The 21780-nt window shown below is 42.3% G+C and overlaps 1 protein-coding gene across 7 annotated transcripts in view; it reads left to right on the forward strand.

Annotated features, from left to right (window-relative positions):
* RAPGEF5 (Rap guanine nucleotide exchange factor 5) overlaps positions 1-21780 on the forward strand; it is a 183866-nt gene that overhangs the window by 101964 nt on the left and 60122 nt on the right. The window lies entirely within an intron of this gene.

Genomic DNA, 21780 nt, shown 5'->3' on the forward strand with positions numbered 1-21780 from the left:
TATCAAGCCCTGCACGTTGAGTTCACAGTGTCCATGTGGTGGGTGCAGCATTTTTATTTTTCCTGCCCTTGTTTTCTTTTCAATAGCCGTCATCTGCTCTTACTCATGAAAACGCAGCTATAGCACAGAGCATGTACAAAGGAAACTACAGTTTACTTAATGTAAACCCAGGTCTGCAGTTTCCTCCTCTTGTTATAACAATAGCAAAGCCTGAAATGACATACCGATTTCCTTTTTTTGTGTTTATAAAATGCTTCATCTACTATTCCTGGGCCAAAGCTGGTTCAGGAGATAGCCATAAAATTCGAGTTAGAATCCAAGTTGCCTATCGAGTTATTCTTTTTACTAAACTGCATTGCTTCCCCAGTTCTGGAATGCCACATCCCTTTTTATACCTATGTGCCAACATGAGAAAGCTACTCGGAAGTAGCACTGCATAGAGAAAGACGAGAATTTGGTAGGATAAAGCTTTGGTTGCTGGTAGGTCTGGCTGCAAATTGAAGGGGCTCAGAGCTTCCTGAGGAGACATTTCTAATTTTTGCCATGATTATCATAAATGCATGCCATTAGAGGAAAGCTTCACTCTGAGCTTTTGCCAGGGTGTTTCTGAAATAAAAAAAAAAGTGAAATGTGTAATTATCACAAGTTTCTCAGGAAGCACCTGGTTTTCCTCTTTGCTATGAACTAGCTGTAGGCAAAATTACCCTGCACTTATTCCTAAGTGTTGAAAATTACGTGAGGACTTTAAGAAGGGGCCAGAAAAATGACTATTTCTTCTAACTATTATGATAGTGAGATTAACATTTGGTCATTAATTATTTAAACAAAGTACTTCTTATATAGGCATCCTATTTCCTTAGTTCTATGATTATATCAATAGAGAAGGGGGCATGTGTTACCAAATGGGAACTTTTGACCTTGACCTTGAAGGGTGACTGAAGGTCACTGAAGAGCAGGATGAGGAAGAGTGTGATAGGCAGAGGGACCAGTAGGAAGACACATGAGTTGAACCCTGGGTGATTCATGGGGAAAGAAGGCAGTGGGACGGAGGAGAGGTTGGGATTCAATTTTGAAAGTCCCAGTAAGCCAACCTAAGAAGTTGAGACTTGCTTTTCTGGCAAAAGAAAGCCACCAGAGATGGGAAGTGGCATAATTAGACATGGTCTTCATAAGCTCGCTCTCACATTTTTGTAAAGGAAAAATTGAGTGAGGGAGATGAAAGTTTTGGAGGGAACCCTTGGAAAGCTATTGTAGTGAGTTAAGTTGAAAGATGTAAGCCTACCGCAGGGAGGGGACTATGAGAAGTAAGATGTAGGCGGTGAAATTGGCAGAATCTGATGACTGGTAAGGGATGTGTGTAGGTGTGTGTGTTATTTTATAGTCAGGATTTTTTGAATTTATATGCAGGTTTTTCATACCATGGTAGACACGAGAATGTTCTGTTTGTTGCCAGAATGGTTGTTCTCCTTTGCCGGAAAGATGCATAAGGCATGTACCTTGCTTTGTTCTCCAGCAGCATGTCTCTTAAGGCACAGGATAGTTATCTCACCAACAAATTGTTCCATGGGGTTCTGGCTAACAGTGTGGGCCCTACATAAACTTCCTTCTTAGACCAGGCACCTTGACAGAACCTTAGCCGGTGAGACTCCCTGGAAGCCCCAGAATAAACTGGATTATTTGGCCAAGGGCTGGCATGTGCTGCGATGATGTGTGTGCCATCTTCAGAACTCACTGTGGCTTTAGGGGCGCTCTCCCACCCCTCACGGTCTGGGCCGGTGTTGCTCTATTTCAGTTTGACAGATCAGGAAGCTGAGGCCGCTACGTGGGCATGCAGAGCGGGGCTGAGCGTGAACTCAGTCTGATGGCCTCCGCAGTCACCTGTGGGGGGAGGACTGAGAGGGGGATGGAAGCTAAGAGGATTAGAATCATGATAGTTCTGAGCACGAGGGCCGATTTGGAGGACAGTCCTGCAGGAGAGACAGAACGATAACTTACTGAAAAGGTGGGGGCGGGTGTGAGAAGAACCAAAGGAAGAGGAATGCAAAGGGGCTTGCTTCCTTGGAGTCCTAACTCAGATATGAGAAGCTTACACACTGTTCGAATTTTATCAGTGACGTAGCTGTATTAAAATATACATTTAGCCAAGGGTCCGATCTTCTGGAATACAACTGCACTATTTACCAGACAGCCGAAACTGCTTTTCCCGAGATGTAGTGTATGCTGTGTGGTATGTTAATGAACTTGGACAGTGGAATACCAACAGTAAGCAGCTCCTGAACCGAGTTCCTGATTTCCACGTTGCAGAAAGGAGGGGCTGTATAATGTACGTGACAGCCATGCTGGTGACATTTTCCCCTGGGACCCTGTCTGTACACTCCCCACCCGTGCCCTCCCCTCTCCCCGCTTTCTTCAATTCCTTTGTTAAGTCTGGACCCACCCTACTTCCTTCCCCAGTTCTCATTCACTTATGAAACAGGGTGGGAAGGGACTTTTCACTCTCTGAAACTGAATCTTGGCACAGCGGCTGCCAGGGCAGGGTTCCTCTCCCTTCGACCCCGACCGCTTCCTTTTCCCTGTTTCCTGCAGCCTCATCCTGGAATTCTGCCTGCGCCAAAGGGTCCTTGTGCAAGGATCACTAGGGCAGAAGTGGTTGGGAATCATCTGGCTGGCTGCGGTCTCTCTTATTTCACACGCTAAATGTTGGTCTCTGCCTCTTTCCAACTTTCATCTCGTCTGTGACTTCGTTTAATAAAAAGCCTAAATATAAGCGGAAAGCCCTCTTTTGACTGTGGGAAATACTAAAAGGCAAAGTGGTATTGCCAGTCTATTCGTAAAGTTGCGTTACCCATCTAGTCAAGTAAAGTTAAGAGCAATCTTGGCATTATTTGACGTTTACCAATAATTTAATTTAACCAAGAAACTACTTAGAGACAAGGATAATTTTGTGACATTGCTGGTTGGTGTTGAACGCCAGAATTCAGGTGTAATAGGCAATTCCTAATACATTAAATTGCCCTCCTGTGTAGAAACCATGTTATTTTTCTTAATAACAAAAACCTGACTTTTTGTGTTGGTTGGGTACAAAAGCACCTCTTCAGAGGAAATAGCTTCCTTGTGTGAATAATTTTAGTTCCTTTTAACCAGAATTAATTTGGTCACCAAAGTAACGCAAAAGTCGTCGAAGATAGTTTTTGCCTCCAGGAAGTTTACAATCTAGCTGGCTCATGAGAAACAACCCTTCAAGATAGCATTTGATGAAGTGTTTTAAATAACTCCACAGGCATTCAGAGAGTGGGAAATACCTCCTGTAAACAAATTTCACAGTTGCTTCAATCATGCTCTTCAAACTCAAGGTTTAAAAGTTCAGTTTGGCTCATGTATTCTTTAGTCAGAGGAGGGGAGGAAAGAAGGGAGGGAGGGAGAGGAGAAAGAGAGAGAGAGAGAGAGAGAGAGAGAGAGAGAGATCTTCCAGAAAAGTGGCAGCCAGCAAGAGCCAGTGATGTGCTGGGGGCTGGAGCCATCTGCTCACTCGCTGTATTTTTAGGTTCTCACAAGAAGCCCATTGCACGACCTGACAGTTTAAAAAATTTAGTTTCAGCATTTTTAAAGATGGGGGATTTGGTCATTATGCTTTTTTGTTTATTTTTTTCTGAAAATATCCAAGTTTATTTGAAAAGGCCCAATTAAGAAAATTGATACTGACTCAGTTAGTTGATTTATCGAACTCATGTTCTTCAAGGATCTTGTATTCTCTATGGTACAGATGCTGCTCGCTGAGTATAATGAGTTCTCTGTAATTAAAGTACCCATATCATCTCTAGTACATTAGTGGAATCATTAAAGTGAAATATTGAAAAATAGGTTATTTTTCTTTGGCTTTTGCCCTCTTCCTTGGTATATCTCATTCTAGACCCCTGGCAACTATATATTCTTATCTACCCTTATCAAGACTTGATCTGAATTAATATAACAATTTTATTGCCTTATAGATTGTTGTCTGAGCAGATAACAGAAATCCTTACTGGTTCAGTTTCACTTGGGTTTATATTGGATGCTTTAAGACAAACATGTAGAAAAAAGATAGACAGTCCTTCACAGACAGATAGTTCTTCATGACAGTGTACCACTGAGGCTTGGAGCCATGGTGTGAAGAGATATCAAGGAGTAGAGAGACACAGATACCAACTTATGACGTGCCCTGGGTCCCAGTGCTGCCCTCATACATCACTGCCTTCCGGAAGCTAATGCTCAGCAGGAAACTTAGAAGCAGAATTCAGTTACCTGCAGGGTGATTACACAGGGCGCTATGGAAGCTTGTCCCAGGGAGCACAGCTGGGCCAGGGAGACCTGCATGAGTCCCTGATGAAGAGACAGAACTGGAGGGGTCAGAAGAGTAACCAGGAGAAGTGGGAAGGATGCACATTCCAGGAGGAGGAAGGAACTTGTGTGGTGAGCTGAAGAGTCTAACGTAGAGGATGCTGCTTCTCTGGAGGCAGAACCAAGTGCCTGGAGCATAGGGGGTGGGGACATGAGGGAAGAGGCAGGCCCATGAGGGAGGCACAGGGGACAGAGGATGCAGGGCCAAGAGCTAAAAGCACGATGCAGCCCTTGAGGAATTCAGAAGGCAAGAGAAAGATGATCAGATTCGAATTTCTGAGATTCCTCTGGGGCAATGTGGGAACAGGTTTGCGGAAGAATGAGTCTCGCTGTCTGCTCTCAGAGCTATTTCTCTGACTCTCCTTTCTGCCCAGTCCTCTCTGTTGGTTCTACCAGGCAGTAACGAGCATAAACACGGAGGCTTTGCTGTGAGGAGCTCAAGTCCAGGGATGTAAGCTAAAGTCCCTGGGAAGACAGAATGTCCAATTATAGTTCAAGTCTAGTTCATTAGCTTTATCCTAAAATATGCCACCACATCATCGCTTTCTTTAAAAAGTCAACTTTGAGTCAGTCCTATATTTTTTTTTTTAGAAATGAAGTTTGAGCTCGCATGCAATATGAGCACTTTCTGTTCACAAACACCATGCGGGCATATATGTTCACTTTAAATATTCTCACTCTGCTGTATGGAGTTTGTCCCAGATTGATTCAGCCAAAGTTTGGTGATTTCTGAGTGATTCCAACACTTCAATTGGTAAAGATGAGGAAAAGGAATTTATAAAAGATTTCCATATGGGATGCAAAGAACCATTTTTTCCATTTGCAATGAGAAGTGGGTGTAAAGGAAAAATTCCATCTGGCATACAGCAGCCCTAAATGTTGTTTTAAAATAGCAAAAATAGAAGATCTCTGAAAATATCATAACAGAACATAACAGACTGTGGGCAAGTGTGCAGTACATATTTCTCTAATAAGTCATATTAAATACCCATATTTTACTTAAAACATGACCATGTTCTTATTTGTCATTACATGAAAATTTGTCTTTAATTTTTTCAAAAATGGACCACTCACTACCGAAGGAAAAAAGACTTGATTTAATCTGTAGAAGTTAATGTTATAGCAGTTAGGTTTACCTGGAATGAGGGTTTTCCCCCCCCATTTTTTTCTTTCCCAAGATTTTCCTCCTATAATAAAAAAAGAGAAATAAGATATAGCATGCATGTTTCTTTATTGTACATTTGTACATAATTAAGTGAACAAGGCTCAACAATTTTAATAAACACTTGTAAATGTTCTCTTTGTTCAGGTTCCAGGAATGGCTGGGCATGATTGGGGCAAGCTGAGTCAGAATAAGGGATTAGGGGCTGCTTCAGATCCAAGAAACACACGGAGGGGGAGAATAATGGTGATAATAAGGTAATTAAGGTGGCAGGAAGTGGCTTGGGGGTAGGGATTTGTAAAGTGGCTCATGAAAATGTAATGAGTCATAAGCACATAGCTGGCGACCACAAAGGTGAGGATGGGGTGAGATTTGTCAAGGTAACATTTTGGCCCTTCGCAATCATAGAGGGGAGAGAGTGTATACTTCACATAGATGATTCTATAGACTTATCATGGTCTTTCCTTGGCTAGGATTTATAGAGGTGAAACAAACTCTATATTAATACTCTTATGAATAAAGATTGCTAATGATCTGCAAAGGGTGCAATGCAAAATAAAATCCTAGACTGAATTTTACAGTTGACATGAAATGCCATCACGCGTTCTCCCTGCTCAGTGCACGTATTATTAGTACAAGTGGGGTGATTGAGATGATGTGTTGTTCTTCGCAATCAATCTGAGTACCCCAGAGCTTTCCTCTGAGAGTCACACGTGTTGGGGAGAACTTTTAGGTGTCATGTGTCTTGATTGTTTAGGTAAGAAATCATTTCATTCAAAAACTGGCACCTGCTCAATAGGATTATAGAGTTTCCTTTAGAATGGGGAGTCAAGACTACACAACCCATTAATTCTTTTGGAAGTTCATTAAACACAAGAAAATATTTAAAAATGTTTTTATGGATAATAGTCTGTTAGTGAAATAGATACCCTTTAGCCTCTGTCATCAGAAGCAAAACAAACAAACAAAAAAAATCATGAATAAAAATAGCAGTGATCTTGCAGATTTGTTAGAGAAATTGTCCTGACATCTTTGTGCTCTCACTTCTCTGTGTCCCCGAAGTTGTACTTTGTGGGGCCCTCATGCGAAGCTAGCCCCATCGAAATGACCCTGGTCCCAATGAAACGTTCTGTTGAACTGCTTCTCCCCTAAGTATCAGCAATTACTCCATCAGGAAATTAGCACAGCATCTCCTGAAAGCAGGCACAGACAGTTTTGTCAGCAAAAAATAAATGGGATCATCCAGCACTTCTTATTAAACACCCATACGGAAGCACAGACCTAAAAATTATCTCCGTATTAAAACAATATTCAAATATGACTCCAAAAACAGGGGAATTGAGAGGGGAGTTGAAGCCACAGAGCTAAAACTGTCTCCTCTAGAATTTGCATGGCTCAAATTTTAAAAGGTGTGAGAAGAACTACAGGATAAAAATGGCAGAGACTGCACACACGTGGCCCAGGTGGTGCAGATTCATACCTGCACGTTTGAGATGAAGGGATAAGGCAACAAGGTGAGAAAGAGAAGAGTTCTACCTGGTATAAGACAGGATTCTGACGAACCCTTACAACCCAAGAGAAGGAACCTTGGGTAAAGCAGAGAGCCAACCCTGTTCGGAGTGTCTGAAGAAATATAGTTGACTGCCAGATGCTTGTGGTCAGGAGTATTCCTGACTTCTGACCTGTTAAGTGCCATTTCCATTGTCATTCGGCAATCAAATCTGACCTTTATCTCAGTTTTCAGTAGATCCCGTTTCCGTCCCAAGTCAGTAAATTCCTGCCCTTGGGTATTACGCATAATCTTGGCATGGACTTGAGATCTGCACAGACCTGAGGAAAGTCCGCCACACCCTGGAAAAATCCTTATTAATAAAGCTCAGTGGCCCCAGGTCTATTCAACATCTGCAGCTGCTTATTCCCCGGGGCCCGCCCTCGGAGGTTTGCCAGTTTTGCCTCTTAGCTCTGACTTCTATTTTCCTGCTCCACGTGTGGCTACTCCAGAACTTTTAGGGAAGGATGTATGAGGGTGTTTTGATGGTCCCCCCTTTTGGTCCAAACCTAAGTTTTGAGGCTGCTTCAGTCCAGAATAGAAGAGCCAGGAATGGATTATATTAATCCATGTGTGACACTGGATGCCAGGCTGCAGACCTTCCAGTCTGGGGACCCTAAGAGGAAGAGTTGAGTAGCACAGGCCAATGGGCCAGTCATAATGAATTGAATGTGCCTTAAGCTGAGTGAGGGGAATTCAGTCACTTATGTAACTTCACTGGGGTCTTCACTGGGGCCAGCATCCCTCATCACACCACCAGAGACATCGTTTTTCTACCGTCAGCAGCTTATCTCAGATTCCCATGCTCGAGCTCACGGAGATCATTAGCGGGGATCACACTAGGTGAAGAGGGGATTCAGCCAAATAGCTGGTTAGCTTGTTCCTACCAGGCGTGCCATTCAGCCACAACACAGGAAGCTGACTTTGTAGAGAGCCTAAGCAATTTTCAATCTCAGGAGGATTTTCTCCTTTTCATATACAGAGCACATTTTTAAAAGATCCGGCTAAGATTAATTTACTCTAGCCCACATGTGTCAAACACAAGGCCCGCGGGCCAAATCCGTCCCGCCAGGCCTTGCAATGTGGCCTGCACCGCGCTGTCATCACTGCACTCCGCTGCGTTTCCATCACAATGACAGTTTATGACTGTTCAATAAACCATTCGGCCAGCGATTTAGGCTGGATTTTAGATTTTGGCCCCTTCTCTGATTGAGTTCGACACCCCTACTCTAGCCTCTCTGCACTGGGACAAGCATTTGTTGAGCACCTGTGAACCAGGCATCACAGAAATGGGACAGAGAGAGAAGAGAACGAGATCTGATTTGAGCCCCAAAGACACCCTGCCATTTAGTGAAGGAAATGATTGAGAAAACAAAGGCAGCGCAGAGGAAGGGCAGTTAATGGAGAGAAGAGAACTTTAAAACAATAAGAACCTCAAGGAAGAAAAGCAAAGTGTAGGGATAACTAACTACCTTTCCCCCTCCCTTTCCCAGTATGTACATGATGAGGCTTTCCTTATGTTTCCATAACATACATTGCCTAACCATCTCTCCATTTGCAGAGGTCAAATGTGTTTTCCAAATTTTGCTGTTATAAATGATCTGACATGCACATCTCTACAAAGAAACCTTTACCTAAATTGCATTTCTTAAGGATGCATTGCTAGCTGAGTCATTGCTACCTACCTACAGGTATGAACTGTGTTATCTCTTTTATGTTTTTGTTTAACTCCTTTTCATAAAGCATGTTCCAGTTTTCACTTACTTCAGCAATACATGAAAGTACTTGCTTTGTAATGCCCTCGCCCTCCCTTTCACCCCCATTGAGGATTATGATTCTTAAGAGGAGAAACTAAATATTTTTGTCAGGATAATGGGGTAAGGAGAAACTGTTTTGTTCAAATTTACATTGCTTTTCTAGAGAGATTGAATATTTACAATTTGTATTAATCCACTTACCTTTCTTCTGTAAATAATCTACCTCCTTTGCCCATTTTTCCATTGGGGCTTTTCTCATTGATTTGAGTAAGTTCTTTACCTATAAGGATATAAATCTTTGTCATATTTGTTGCATGTAGTTTTCCCCACTTTTTTCCTTACCTATTTACTTATTCTTATACAAATGAGAACAAAAATGTTGATTCATGTTTTTAATTTAAAATTGCTTTTTAAATTAGAAAGCCCTTCCTAAACTTTTGGCCAAATACTTAATTTTAGTTATTTTCTACAATTTCTTCTAGAGTTGCACTTTTAACTCAGGTCTTCAGTGTTGCTGGGATTTATTTTTGTAATGTGGAAGTAAGATTTCTTGATTAGCTATCACATGCAAAAGTTTTCTTCATTTAATTTACTATTTTGCTACCCACATTAAAAAAAAACCATTGTATTCTGGAGGAATTGAAATTCTGTTGACAAACTTCCTCCAAAGTAAATATATTGACTACAGATTTCATGAGTCACATTACCTCTCTGAGCTTTAGTTTCATTTCCAATTTAAAGGTGAAAGACATAAAGTTTCTTCTAGCTCTAACATTCCTTTCTTAAACGGAAGACACGCATCTCTTCAAGATCAGCAGCATACATACTTTTGGGTGTTGTATAGTTTTGGGGAAACCATCACCACAGTAAGCGGATGCCGATTGATTGATTATTCGGGAGGCTTTGAGTTTTTCCTCTGGTTTAATATGCCTATCAATGCCAAGAACCATTCTGTTCTTTTATGTTCTAAAAATATTCCTGTGGATGGAACTTCTGAAAATTTACTCTCTGTGAAATGCTGTTGATATGGGACAGATGGCTGAGCTAACATATCCCTCTAGAAGGATCTCTGCTATCAGGGTATGAAAGCCATGTTTCAAGTCGAGTCATTAAATATTTGGGATTGTTTTTCCAAGTTCAGAATGTCCTGATGAGGACTGAGATATGGAACTCCTGAATAATGACAAACTAAAAAATACTTGATTGTACTGCCTTGAACTCTTCGAAATGACAGGAAAGTGGCCTAGTTGTTTATACTGGCTCAATTCATTAATCCCTAGCTACAGCTGAGCTCCAAACCACTGCTTCTAAAAAAAAAAATGCAAATTTTTATCTCTCCCATGTCTCTCTCATAAAGAATCTGCTCTCTGCAGGCAATCCTATGTTTTACTTGAACTTTTATCCCCAGTGTCTAGCACTGGGCTTTCGGTTACTGTTTGTGGGCCTGAACTGGGCAGAGAAGGCAATTGTAGGTGATTTAAAATCTTTCCCAAGATCAAGCCCTCAGACCAAATCTCTCCAAATCCAAGTTGTACCAGCTCCAGGATTCCAATTCATTGGAGATCAAGTTTTAAATGAAATGGTGTGTACCTCAGAAAATTAACCTGGAAATGACAAAAGCAGAAAAGCTGGGAGGTCCTTATGATAGTCAGTGTGTAACTGTGGACGAGCCTTTGGCAGAATTCATACTTTCTGAAGAGTAGACACAAACTTTCAAATGCCAGTGAGTCCATTTATGGAGCAAGGATCTTACCTGGGCAGGTTTTGTCCTCTTTGTCACCCAGGTACGAATCAGTATTCAGCAAAAGAGAACTCTTTTTGGTCAATCGCTTAAATGCTTCCCTTTCTTTTCAGTTCATTCTTCTTTCCCCTCATACCCATCCTCACCCCAGAAAAAGAGGGAGAATGACCTTCTACTGTGCAACCAAATTTAGTCTGCCTTCTTTTTTTTTTTTTTAATAGATTTTATTGATTTTGTACAGAGAGGAAGGAAGAGAGATACAGAGTTAGAAACATCGATGAGAGAGAGTCATCGATCAGCTGCCTCTTGCACACCCCCTACTGGAGATATGCCCGCAACCAAGGTACATGCTCTTGACCGGAATCGAACCCGGGACCTTTCAGTCCCCAAGCCGACACTCTATCCATTGAGCCAAACTGGTTTTGGCTAGTCTGCCTTCTTTTAACCTCCTCTCTTCCTTTTCATTTCCTACTTTTGTCTGTTTGCCTCTCAAATAGTTTTAGCAATATTTTGTTGCATTTTCAAATTCTCTTAACCAATTTTAATACCAACTTTCCATGGCTGTTCAATGAACCAAGAGCGACTGGATCTTACCTTTCTCCCAATTTGTTGCAAACTGCGGGATGAGGTTTCTGAGATGGTTACTGCAGAGGCGAAAGGTGTGCCTCTCCAAAAACATCAAAGAATGTGCAAACATGAAAAAACAAGAGCGTTTGTTTACTCAAAATGCTTTCTATCTCCATGCTCCTGTGCCATGTGATCTAGCAGTTGCTGTGGTAACTAGGAATTTTTTATTCTATAACTTGTACAAGTACTGAGGCTGCCCTTTTTGTTAATTCTTTGCCCTCTCTAAGTTACACACATGCACGTGTGTACTCACAGACACGCAAGCATGTTTGCATACACACATGCAGACACACACAAGGAAACACAGAAGGGATTGAGAGAGTTGTAGAGTTCCTTGACTTGAAGCCTTTGCATTTTCTAAACATATTACTTTATACTATCTTTGCATTTTATTTTAATACTCGTAGCTCTCTGCCATCCTCCTGTAGCTCTTCACCCGCTGCCCTGCCCTCTTGTAGCTCCCCTGTCCTCTCCCTACCCCTTTCCTAGCTCGCTGCCCTGCGCCCTCCTCTAGCTTTTTGCCGCCCACTTGTAGTTCGCTGCCCCACCCTCCTGCTGATCCGTGATCTGGTCGTTCGTTATGCAGTTGGTCATTACTCCTCAAGGCTTAATAGATAATTAGCATATTCCTCTCTTATTATATAGGATTTTTCCAGCTATATTGAGGTATGATTGACAAATCAAAATCATATCTACTTAAGATACATGATGTGATATTTTGATAAACCTATGCATTGTACCATGATTGCCACAATCAAGCTAATTGACATATCCCTAGCTCACACAGTTACCCTGAGAGAGACAGAGAGAGACTCTAGAGAGGGGAGTGTGTGCAGGAGCTGCGGAGAGGTGGGCAAAAGGGGGATATGAGGGACATCTGTCATAACAATATTCATTACATACAAATAAAGTTAGCTTTTCCCAGTAATTTCAGTTTATGAATTAGGTCTTAACCAGGGGCATTTCCTAACACAGCTGAATTTTCAGTGAGAGGAATTTGGGAGGAGAAACCTGAGCCATAGGGATCTGTGAGGGCTAGCTCTCAAGACTGCTCTAAAACCCATACTGTCCTGTTAAAGATTCTGTAAAGCTGCCCCCTGGAATTATTCAAACCCAGGTGATAAGAATATCCACTAACTATTAGTTAACCAACTATTGAAATTATATTTTAAAAAAGGTAAGAGACAACCAAACTTCATTTCTCCCTTTTTTGAGATATCAGCCTCTAGAAGTGTATGGCTTCTTGGTGAGAGACACTTACTATGAAAGGGTAAGGTGAGTGGCAGAGAGACACGGCCCTCCTCTCCAATGGAAGTGATCATTTCCTCAGTCCCAGGGCTCCAGCGGAGGGGCTGCGAGCCCTCTTTCCTCAGGTTCCGTGAGCTTTGCAATCAACTCCCCTGGTGTCTTCTGTGCTCTCAATGGTGCGCACATCTCCATAAGGAGCAATTTTCAGTGCAACTGAAAAAAAAAATGTGAGGACATTATCTGTGTGTGTTTTTAATGGAAATATTTAAATACACATACACATAAACAAAATTGTAGCAAGGACCTGGTACAAATCCAGTATTAATGTTACTATTCCTGAGTGTCATACAAATGCAATAGTTTGTATATTTTTTGCATCCATTTATTGAAGGCTTTCTCCAGCAATTCATAATTGACCCAGTTAGTCATTATCCCATTTTATAGGCAAGAACATTGATGCTCAGAGAGACTGAGCAACTCGGTTAAGATCACCCAGCTAGTAAGTGGCAGCTCTAGGATTTGAACCCAGGCAGGTCTGTCTTCACTTTTGTGTTGCTATCACTTTAATTTGACTTGGGTCATAAGTTCTTTTAAAGGCTGCTATCGTCCGAGTTTAATTTTTGTACTAAGAATTGGTTATTACCCATGAAATAGAAGTGGATCACACCCTTTGCCTGGGGGCTGGTGTGTGAATTGATAAATTATTTTATCTAGTCATTGGTGATCGAAGGGTGGTTAGGGTGAGACTATGCTAGGCCTTTTGCATACACAGGTGTTTTTTTGTTTGTTTGTTTTGAGTGATTAAACATATTCTGAAGGTTGTAACAGCCTCATATTTCAAATGACACGTTAGGATTTCAGAAGTCCACCTTCGCCCTGGAACACAGCCATTGAATGGTGGTTAGGATTTCTCTCCAGATGAGGCAAAGTCCTGTCCTCTCAGTACCGTTGGAGGCCTCCTATGCAGCTGGGACCCCAGCCTTTCTATGAGAACAGAACCCTCCCTGTGTGAGAAGTGCCTCAAAGTCAGAACCAAGCTCTGTTTCTGTTGTGGGTGACCTGTGCCTGTTAATCTGATTCTGTGCCCGCATCTGACTACGGAGCCTGGGTTCCTAGCCCGGTGGTCTCCATCTTGTAGACTTCTAGCTTAAGTTTCCCCTTTCTGCTCTAGCCTCTTCTCTGGACTGTGTCCCTCCTTGCTGAAACTCTGCCTCCTTGTCTTGGCCACCTCTCTGTCCTTGATCTTGGGCCATTCTGATGTTTAGTATTCCCTGCTCATCCATCATTCAGCAGGCCATTCATTCATTTCCCAGGCACTGGTGTTCTGGATGGTGGGGTAGTCCGGAGGGCAAAGCAGACCAAAGTCCTGTTCTCACAAAGCTAACATCAGAGAGGAAATTGTCCTGCCATTTCTCTACTCTCTTCTCTCCTCCATCGCTATCGCTAAATTTCATTATTAACCAAGAATTTTTATTTGTTTTTATTTATTTATTTACTTTTAATATATGTTTATAGATTTCAGAGGGGAAAGGAGAGGGAAAGAGATGGAGACATCAGTAATGAGATAGAGTCATTGATCGGCTGCTTTCTGCACGCTCTGCACTGTGAATTGAGCCCACAACCCGGGAATGTGCCCTGACCAGGAATCAAACCATGACCTCCTGGTTCATAAGTCGACGCTCAACCACTGAGCCATGCTGGCTAGGCAACCAAGAATTTTTATACTGGAACTGAAGGACTTGCTGGGAAAGATTTAATACATTTTAAGCTTGTATGATTTTAAAAAATCAACAACACCTGTATGATTTAATAACAATTCTTAAAGGTCACGTGGAGAGTGAGGAGTGTAAAGCAAATTGTAGGGTGTGAATTGCAGTAAACTGATATGGGTATTAGACAAGACAGAGTGTCCAGACAAGAAAGCATGTAAGAATTAGTTTAAGTCAGGTAGGGAAATGCTAAAATACCTTCCTCTAAAGCTATTAGAGTGTGAGTTGATTTCCTGGCATCAAGATGATGGATTGCATTACCTGTGAGAGGGCATCTGAATTTATCAATTGACACAGCTTCTCTGGAAACCAAAAGGTCAGGTGTACTGGATCATCCCCATTCCCATCCCTCATCCACTCTAGCCCTGCTCTGTGCAGGTAGTGAGTCCTGACCCCTGTGGACTATGTCAGTGGTCGGCAAACTCATTAGTCAACAGAGCCAAATATCAACAATACGACGATTGAAATTTATTTTGAGAGCCAAATTTTTTAAACTTAAACTTCTTCTAATGCCACTTCTTCAAAATAGAGTCGCCCAGGCCATGTTATTTTGTGGAAGAGCCACACTCAAGGGGCCAAAGAGCCGCATGTGGCTTGTGAGCTGCAGTTTGCCAACCACAGGACTATGTCACCCTTGACCGCTTGCTTCCCTCTGTCCAGTGGGTCTTGGCCATTGGGAAATGCCAAAGCACATCAGCGTGTAGGAGAGAGGTCAGGTTCCTGGCCATGACCACACCCCTCACTGACTACAGCTCCTCCCTGGGAGCCTCTCTCTTACGCCTGTAGCTCCCAATGGGATCCAGAACTCACTCTTACCCCACTTTGCCCCTCTTTGCTGGGTTATGGTTGTCTCACCACTTTTTGGTTAATTTCCTCAAACCTACCTACACCTCTGTAAATAGTCCCTTCATTAAACACATTCAGAACCCTAGATGATTTTGCTATCAATACTTCTTTTTTTTTTCTTTTTCTTTTTTTTGCCAGAATGATCCATTAAGCTAATAAAGCATATTGAAATATACTTGGGATGCAAAGCTATTGGCTTTATATTTCAAGATTTTACAGTCTATCCTCAGCTCTCCTGCTCTTTTCTCCCATCGGTTTACTAGCGGAAGTTGGTCTCTGGATCAAATTCCCAGGCTTACCCTAATTTAAGAGCTCTTAGACAACTCGTTTTGCATGGTAATTATTAGAGGCAATAAGATTTAATAAGTACAGCTCCCCTCTCACAGCCAGAGCTTCCTATCCAGTCATGTTTCCTGGTTTCCTGGGGGAGTTTGTTCATGTTCCAGAATAGCTGTGTTGGCTTCACACCCATGGAAGTCAGGTTTTCCCTAGATTTTGTAACTTTGGGGATGATGCATCCTATTAGTCCCATTTAGGCTTTAATATGGGTGATTCATCTTAAAATATGTGGGATTTTCAAAAGGAACCAATTATCATGATTTAAGTACTCTGTTTCTGCACAGAGATGTATTGCCAGGCCAGCACTTGGCAGTCCAGTAAGTCTCAACCACGACTCACCTTGACACACATCTGCTTACTAATCTCTCCTCAGTGTATGTTCCTAATCAGGTCTATCTTGCCAGCAATAGTTTTTAAAAAATGGTTTACCCTTTCTCCCCCCCCCCCCCCCCCATGAGAATAAAGAAGTATGAGATAAATTGTCAGCAAATTTTATGAGGATTGTTCTCAGGCAAAATTGGTTTTGGCCAGAAGAGATTTTTTTTTTTCTCAGATAAGTGCATCTATTCTGCTGTACCCACATTAGCAGGACAAGAATAGATGCGATGCGGGCTCTGGCAGTTTGGTTTGCAAGCTGTGTGTGGATTTCTGTAGTACAAGATGAGAAGATACACCTAACTGCGAACTCATGTGCATCTTTCCTATTTAGGAAGGACAACATTGTGGGTTTCTGTGAGAAAAGTAGAGTTAAGACAGCTGAATTTCATAGAATCTTGGTGTTGGGAGAGACACTGAGGTCATCTTGTAGACTCACTGGAGAACTGCCTTCCCTGGTTCTGTGATATTGTAGACAGGCTCTGCCCTCGTATGCACTCTGACGAGGGATCCAAACTGCAACCTCTAGATGTACAGAACAATGCTTCAAACAACTGAGCCACCTGGCAGGGCTATCCATTTACAATTTTGTTCATTTATTTATTCATTTAATAAATGTTCTTTCAGTATCTGTGAAGTGTCAAGACCAGGCTGTTTGTTGAGAATTCAAAACTGAAGAAGATATGGTACCTACCCACAAATGAGTTTATGCTTTAGAAGGGAGACAAAAAGGGTGTCAGCATGTCCTCCTTGGAATGCTGAGTCAGAAGGACTCATGTGCTGCCCAGGGGTCACAGATGGGCCAACCAAATCAGACTGAAGATTCTTAAAGTCAACTTTTTGGGATGAATAAAAGTTAAACCAAGTTATGATATGAAAAGAGTCATAACAAACTATTGCTATACATGCTGTCATAGTCTGTTTCAGCATCTATAACAAAATATGGCAAACTAGGTGGCTTACCTACAATATAAATTATTATTTCTATTAAGGTACAGGCAGGTTCAGTGTCTGATGAGAGCCCACTTTCTGATTCATAATTGGCCATCATTTTACTGTGTCCTCACATGGCAGAAGAGATGAGGGATCTTTTCTGGGTCCTCTTTTATAAGGGCACTAATCCCTTTCGCGAGGGCCCCACCCTCATAAACTAATTACCTCCCGGAAGACCTTTGAGTCACGTGAGATAGAATTCTTCGTTTTAAAGATAATTCACTCACTCTCTTGCTTGCTCAGTAATTTGCATGTTCAATAAACATTTATTAAGTGACTATCACATGCCAGATCTCTCTGTGTTAGGAAGAGAAATCGGGGTCACAGGCCTGCCCTGAAGATGTCATCATTTCCAGGAGAACACAGAGGGAGTAGATAATTAGAGGTCAGCATGATGGGTGTCATGACAGGGTTCTTTGGGCATCTCATCTGGATAGAGGGAGTTAGTGGCAGTAGACTCATCAATGAAGATGAGGTAATAAATATGAGTTGCTGGGTATGGGGTGGTTTGTGCCATAGATCTATGGGTGCATAGATTCAGTGAGACTTAGAATTCTGAGCTCTGCTTAGAAAAAATGTTATATGCTTTCAGAGAGTCCTCTGCGTCCCTAAAGCCCATCCACAAAACCCTACTTAAGCCCTCTTATAAGAGTTTATGCTCACAGAGCTGCAGGGACATGAGGCCATGGAGAGTGCCAGAGGCTGCTTTATGGGAGTGCTTGGGAGAGGAATATTTTCCATTATCTCTGCTAATGGAAAACTCAAGGAAGCAGTTGTGGCAATGCCAGCAGGGCTGAGAAGTCCCTTAGCAATCACTTTCTCTTGTTAGTGTTGGTGGTAAATGGAAATATAAATACAGACCGAAACATGGTTCAAGCCAAAGTAAGACCTGCTAACTTGGGAACACCAATTTTTGTTTAGGAAAAACAATCAGTATTTTTATTGCCCCATAGGTATTTTCATCTTAAAATAAGTATGTCTTTTATGTGAGTAAATGAAAGAACAAAGTTTTATTTCAAAGTACAAAAGCTGATCATGATCATGGAAGTGACTCTACAGTAAGTCAAAGGTACTGGTTCTATTATTCATTCAAAATTCATGGGCAGAAGAGAAGTGTAGCCATAGAAAGAAAAGAAATCGGAGTTACTCACCCAATGAATGGAACAAAGATGAGGAGCAGGGAAAACTCAGAAGCCCTCATACTTCTGATAGCCCTTGATGTTCAAATACCCTTGATGCATCCTCCCCCCTCCTTCAGTTGAGGACACCTGTTTATTGTAGAAGTTTCCTGTTCCTCCCACCATCCCTTTAAGAAAGTAGGGCAAGAACTGGTTTATGCATACCTGAGGGTTAATGTATGTTTTGGAGAGAAGGGAGTTTCTCACAGCATATTCCAACCATGGGCCAAGGCATGAAGCATGGTGCCTTCTGGGAATATACACTGTACCCCATCTCACCTTTTGTATCATTGATGTCACTACAGAAGTCCTTTCATTCCTAAGGTCTCTGCCACTCGCTCAGGTCATCTGACCTCTAGTCAGTGGTACTCTTCCACTTCCCTCAGTAGCTTTCTTGTCTCCTACCTCACCATCTTCTGAGCCCATTTTCTCCAATCATCTCCTTAGGCACAAAGATCTATACGATGTTCTTGGTTCCTATTGTACTAAGAAGATAGAAGCCATCTCCTAGAACTACCTAAGCTTCCTCATTATCTCTACTTATTTTTTTTTTTAATTTTTCATCCAGTCCTAACCAGTTTGGCTCAGTGGATATAGCATCTGCCTTCGGACTCAAAGGCCCCAGGTTTGATTCCAATCAAGGGCATGTACCTTGGTTGTGCGCAGGAGGGAGTGTGCAGGAGGCAGCTGATTGGTGTTTCTCTCTCATCAGTGTTTCTAACTTTCTATTCCTCTCCCTTCCTCTCTGTTAAAAAAAAAAAAATCAATAAAATATATATTTTTTTAAAAATCTTCATCCATCCTCTTTCTCATGATCCTTTCTGAAAGGATGAAGTCTTAGTCCTTTTATAGCCTAACCCTTCCACTGTGCTCCTGAACCTGTCACATCTTCTCCATACCCACTCTCCACTGCCTGCCCAGCCATGCAGGCTCTTTGGTCTGACTCCCTTTCATGAAGACATTCCTTATACCTGGTTCACTCCCTCTCCATTCACTCACACCTCCACACCGCTCTCCCCACCACTGGACCTTAAGTGATCTTTTCATCTCTTTGTCTTGGACTTACCTTCTCTGTGAACTCGGCAGCGTCAGAGAGCTTTTTCTTTGAATTTCCTGAGAAAGCACCCTCCAGGTTCTCCCGACTCGTCTTGATTTTACTTTTTCATAATCTCTGTCCCTAGATTTCCTCCATGACTCCTAATCCCTACCGCTAACCCCCGGCTTTCTGTGTCTTTTCTCTTCATCCTTACCTTTATAAAGCATTCACCCTCTCTCTCCTGTTCCCTCCTAACAATCCCATCCACTCCTCAACCTTGAATAATTCACAGATTTGTCTCTGTCCCTGACCTTTGTCCAGGGGTCTCGTTCTTTACTTCTGTCTGCTAAACATGTTGACAGCATGTGTTAGCATTCCCGAAACACCAAGTGTCTGAAACAGTTCACCACTCTCACCAGAACCAGGTTCTCTTTACATTTTTTGCCCCATTTAATGGCATCTCATTCTCTGTCACCCACAGTCATCTTTGACCATCAAATCCCCTGGGTTATAGCTTTGAGTTGTCTCTTACATTTGGCCTCATCTTTGGGTGCTAAGTTAGACTTACATTGTTATGGAGCATCTTAACTTGTCATTTAAGGGCAGGGGACTTGTTTACTCATCTCTGCCTGCCACTTGGTGGCCAGCACAGTGCCCTTACCATGTGAGATCCTCATTGTTTGTTGAATAAGTAACTGTAAATTAAGTGTTTTAATGCTTTACTTGCATCTTATGTTTTAATGCCTTACTAGCATCTATGAGCTACTTGTCATTGAACAATAATGATTTCCCATCATTAGTTCTCTAAATACTGTTCTTCTTAACCAAGCAAGCACTAGAATAAAGTTTCACACCCAGACCCCTAACCATGCCACTTCTGCTCTTTTTTCAGGAAGAGCAAGTAGGGGAGGATGTATGGGATCGGGAGGCATTCATCTAGCCTTCCTATTTGAGAGCCAGCTATGATACAGAGGGTGATCATGTTTTTATGGCAATTTTAGATAACTTACATCTCCCTTTATACATCGATTTTTCTGCTTTTTCTCTCCTTTATTTTTAACAGGTTTTCGAAATGGAAACCATCACTATGACATTAGGTGCTATTGATAGCACATCAATTTGATGCAGCTCGTCTCCTGCCCAGCAGAGTGTGGCTGCTCTGTGCACGGCCCTGTAATGCATATTAGTCGCACAGACATTAGGGAAGCCCTTCCCATCCATATGTGTGTGCATGGCCCGTGGAAGTTAATAACGCCATATATCACGTGCACAGAGAATGTACAACGTATGTCAGAACGGCGGTGGGCTCATGCAAAATGAGCATTAGCTTCTGAGAAGGGGGAAACCTGGGGGAGATTTCTCTCCTTTCAAACCTACCGTTTACTAAATCATTTGTTCCTGTGTGCCGCCGTATCCCAAGCCTGCGTTTTTTCAATATGTGCCCCTCTCTTTGGCCACCTTATTTCCTGTGGATAACAAAAGAAGCCCTTTGGAGAAATGAGAGCTAGCAATTACACATTGGTATTCATGTTGCAGGAATCGCGCTCTGTCCTTGGGGAGTTTAACAATGAATATCCCACATTAATTGCCACAGTAACTGTGTGTCTGACCTTGCTGAAATGTAATACATCAGCTTTACATAGGAAAATTATTTGCCACCAAAAGATTTAAAAAGCATCATCGTAAAATTACGTTGCTGTTTAGAATGACTAGTATTTTTTTGTGTGTGTATTTAAGAAGATCCTGGAGGACTCAAACGACTAGGACACTGCATTGTCTTAGGAGTCCGGATCCTGGGAGCTGAGATCATAATTTTATCACTGATTTGGTTGGCAGTTATAACAAGATGAGTGCCCTGCTTTCCTTATGAAGGGTGAACAATATACTGTAGGTCTGTGGGACTGATGGATAATAAGGCAGGCCAGACCTAGTGCCTCTTCTCCTATGGGGAAGACTGCTCTTTATGTTTGCACTTAATTATAAGGCAGGATTTTCTGTCAGCAGCAGAAACATGCAGGGGACCCGAGGACAGGTTTCCCTTGTTAAAGACATCATTTTTAAGATAAAGCCTCCTTTACTATCAACTTTTCTTGCTTTAATCTCTTTGCTCAAATCCTCAGATATACAGAAACTGGGATTTCTGACATGCATTTGGCTCTCTTACACTGACTGGCTGTAGCACATGGGGAGGATTTCACAGGACACGCTCAGAGAGAGAGTTCATCGCTCCGGGCCCGCGGTACACTGCTGGGTCAGCAGCGGGCCCACTCGGACAGCACATCAGCGGCCACGCTGGCTGTGGGCTGTGCGAGCTGCGTGTGCAGAAATGAATGATTGTCCCTCCTTCTCTTCTTTTTCAAAGGGACTGAGGTGAAGAAAGTCAGGGCACTCACCCATGACATCCGAATCTCGGCCTAGATGAGATTCTTACTAGAGACCCCTTGTTGCTTTCATTCTGGCAAAACAAGTACATGATATTATAAATTGGAAGGCCCATTTCAAGTCTGGGGGGAGGGGGATGGAACTGAATGATTGAACGGGTCGCTTTAGGCCCACCTTTTAAAGCGAGGCTGTGACGTGACTGAGTATGCCTATCTACCACTATTTAATGTGGCTTGTTCATTGTTTTTGTGTTTCAATGAGGTTGGGGGAGCGGGGCACAGACAATAGTGCAGTGAAGGCCTAGGGAGGGCAGGGAGGGGGAAGGGTTCAGGGTTAAAGGGGACTTCTGTCATACTTTTAGCAATACAGATAAATTGTAAAGAATATGTTGTAAACGAATT

The sequence above is a fragment of the Pipistrellus kuhlii genome, unplaced genomic scaffold (assembly GCF_014108245.1).
Source record: "Pipistrellus kuhlii isolate mPipKuh1 unplaced genomic scaffold, mPipKuh1.p scaffold_m20_p_10, whole genome shotgun sequence".
Taxonomy (NCBI): domain Eukaryota; kingdom Metazoa; phylum Chordata; class Mammalia; order Chiroptera; family Vespertilionidae; genus Pipistrellus; species Pipistrellus kuhlii.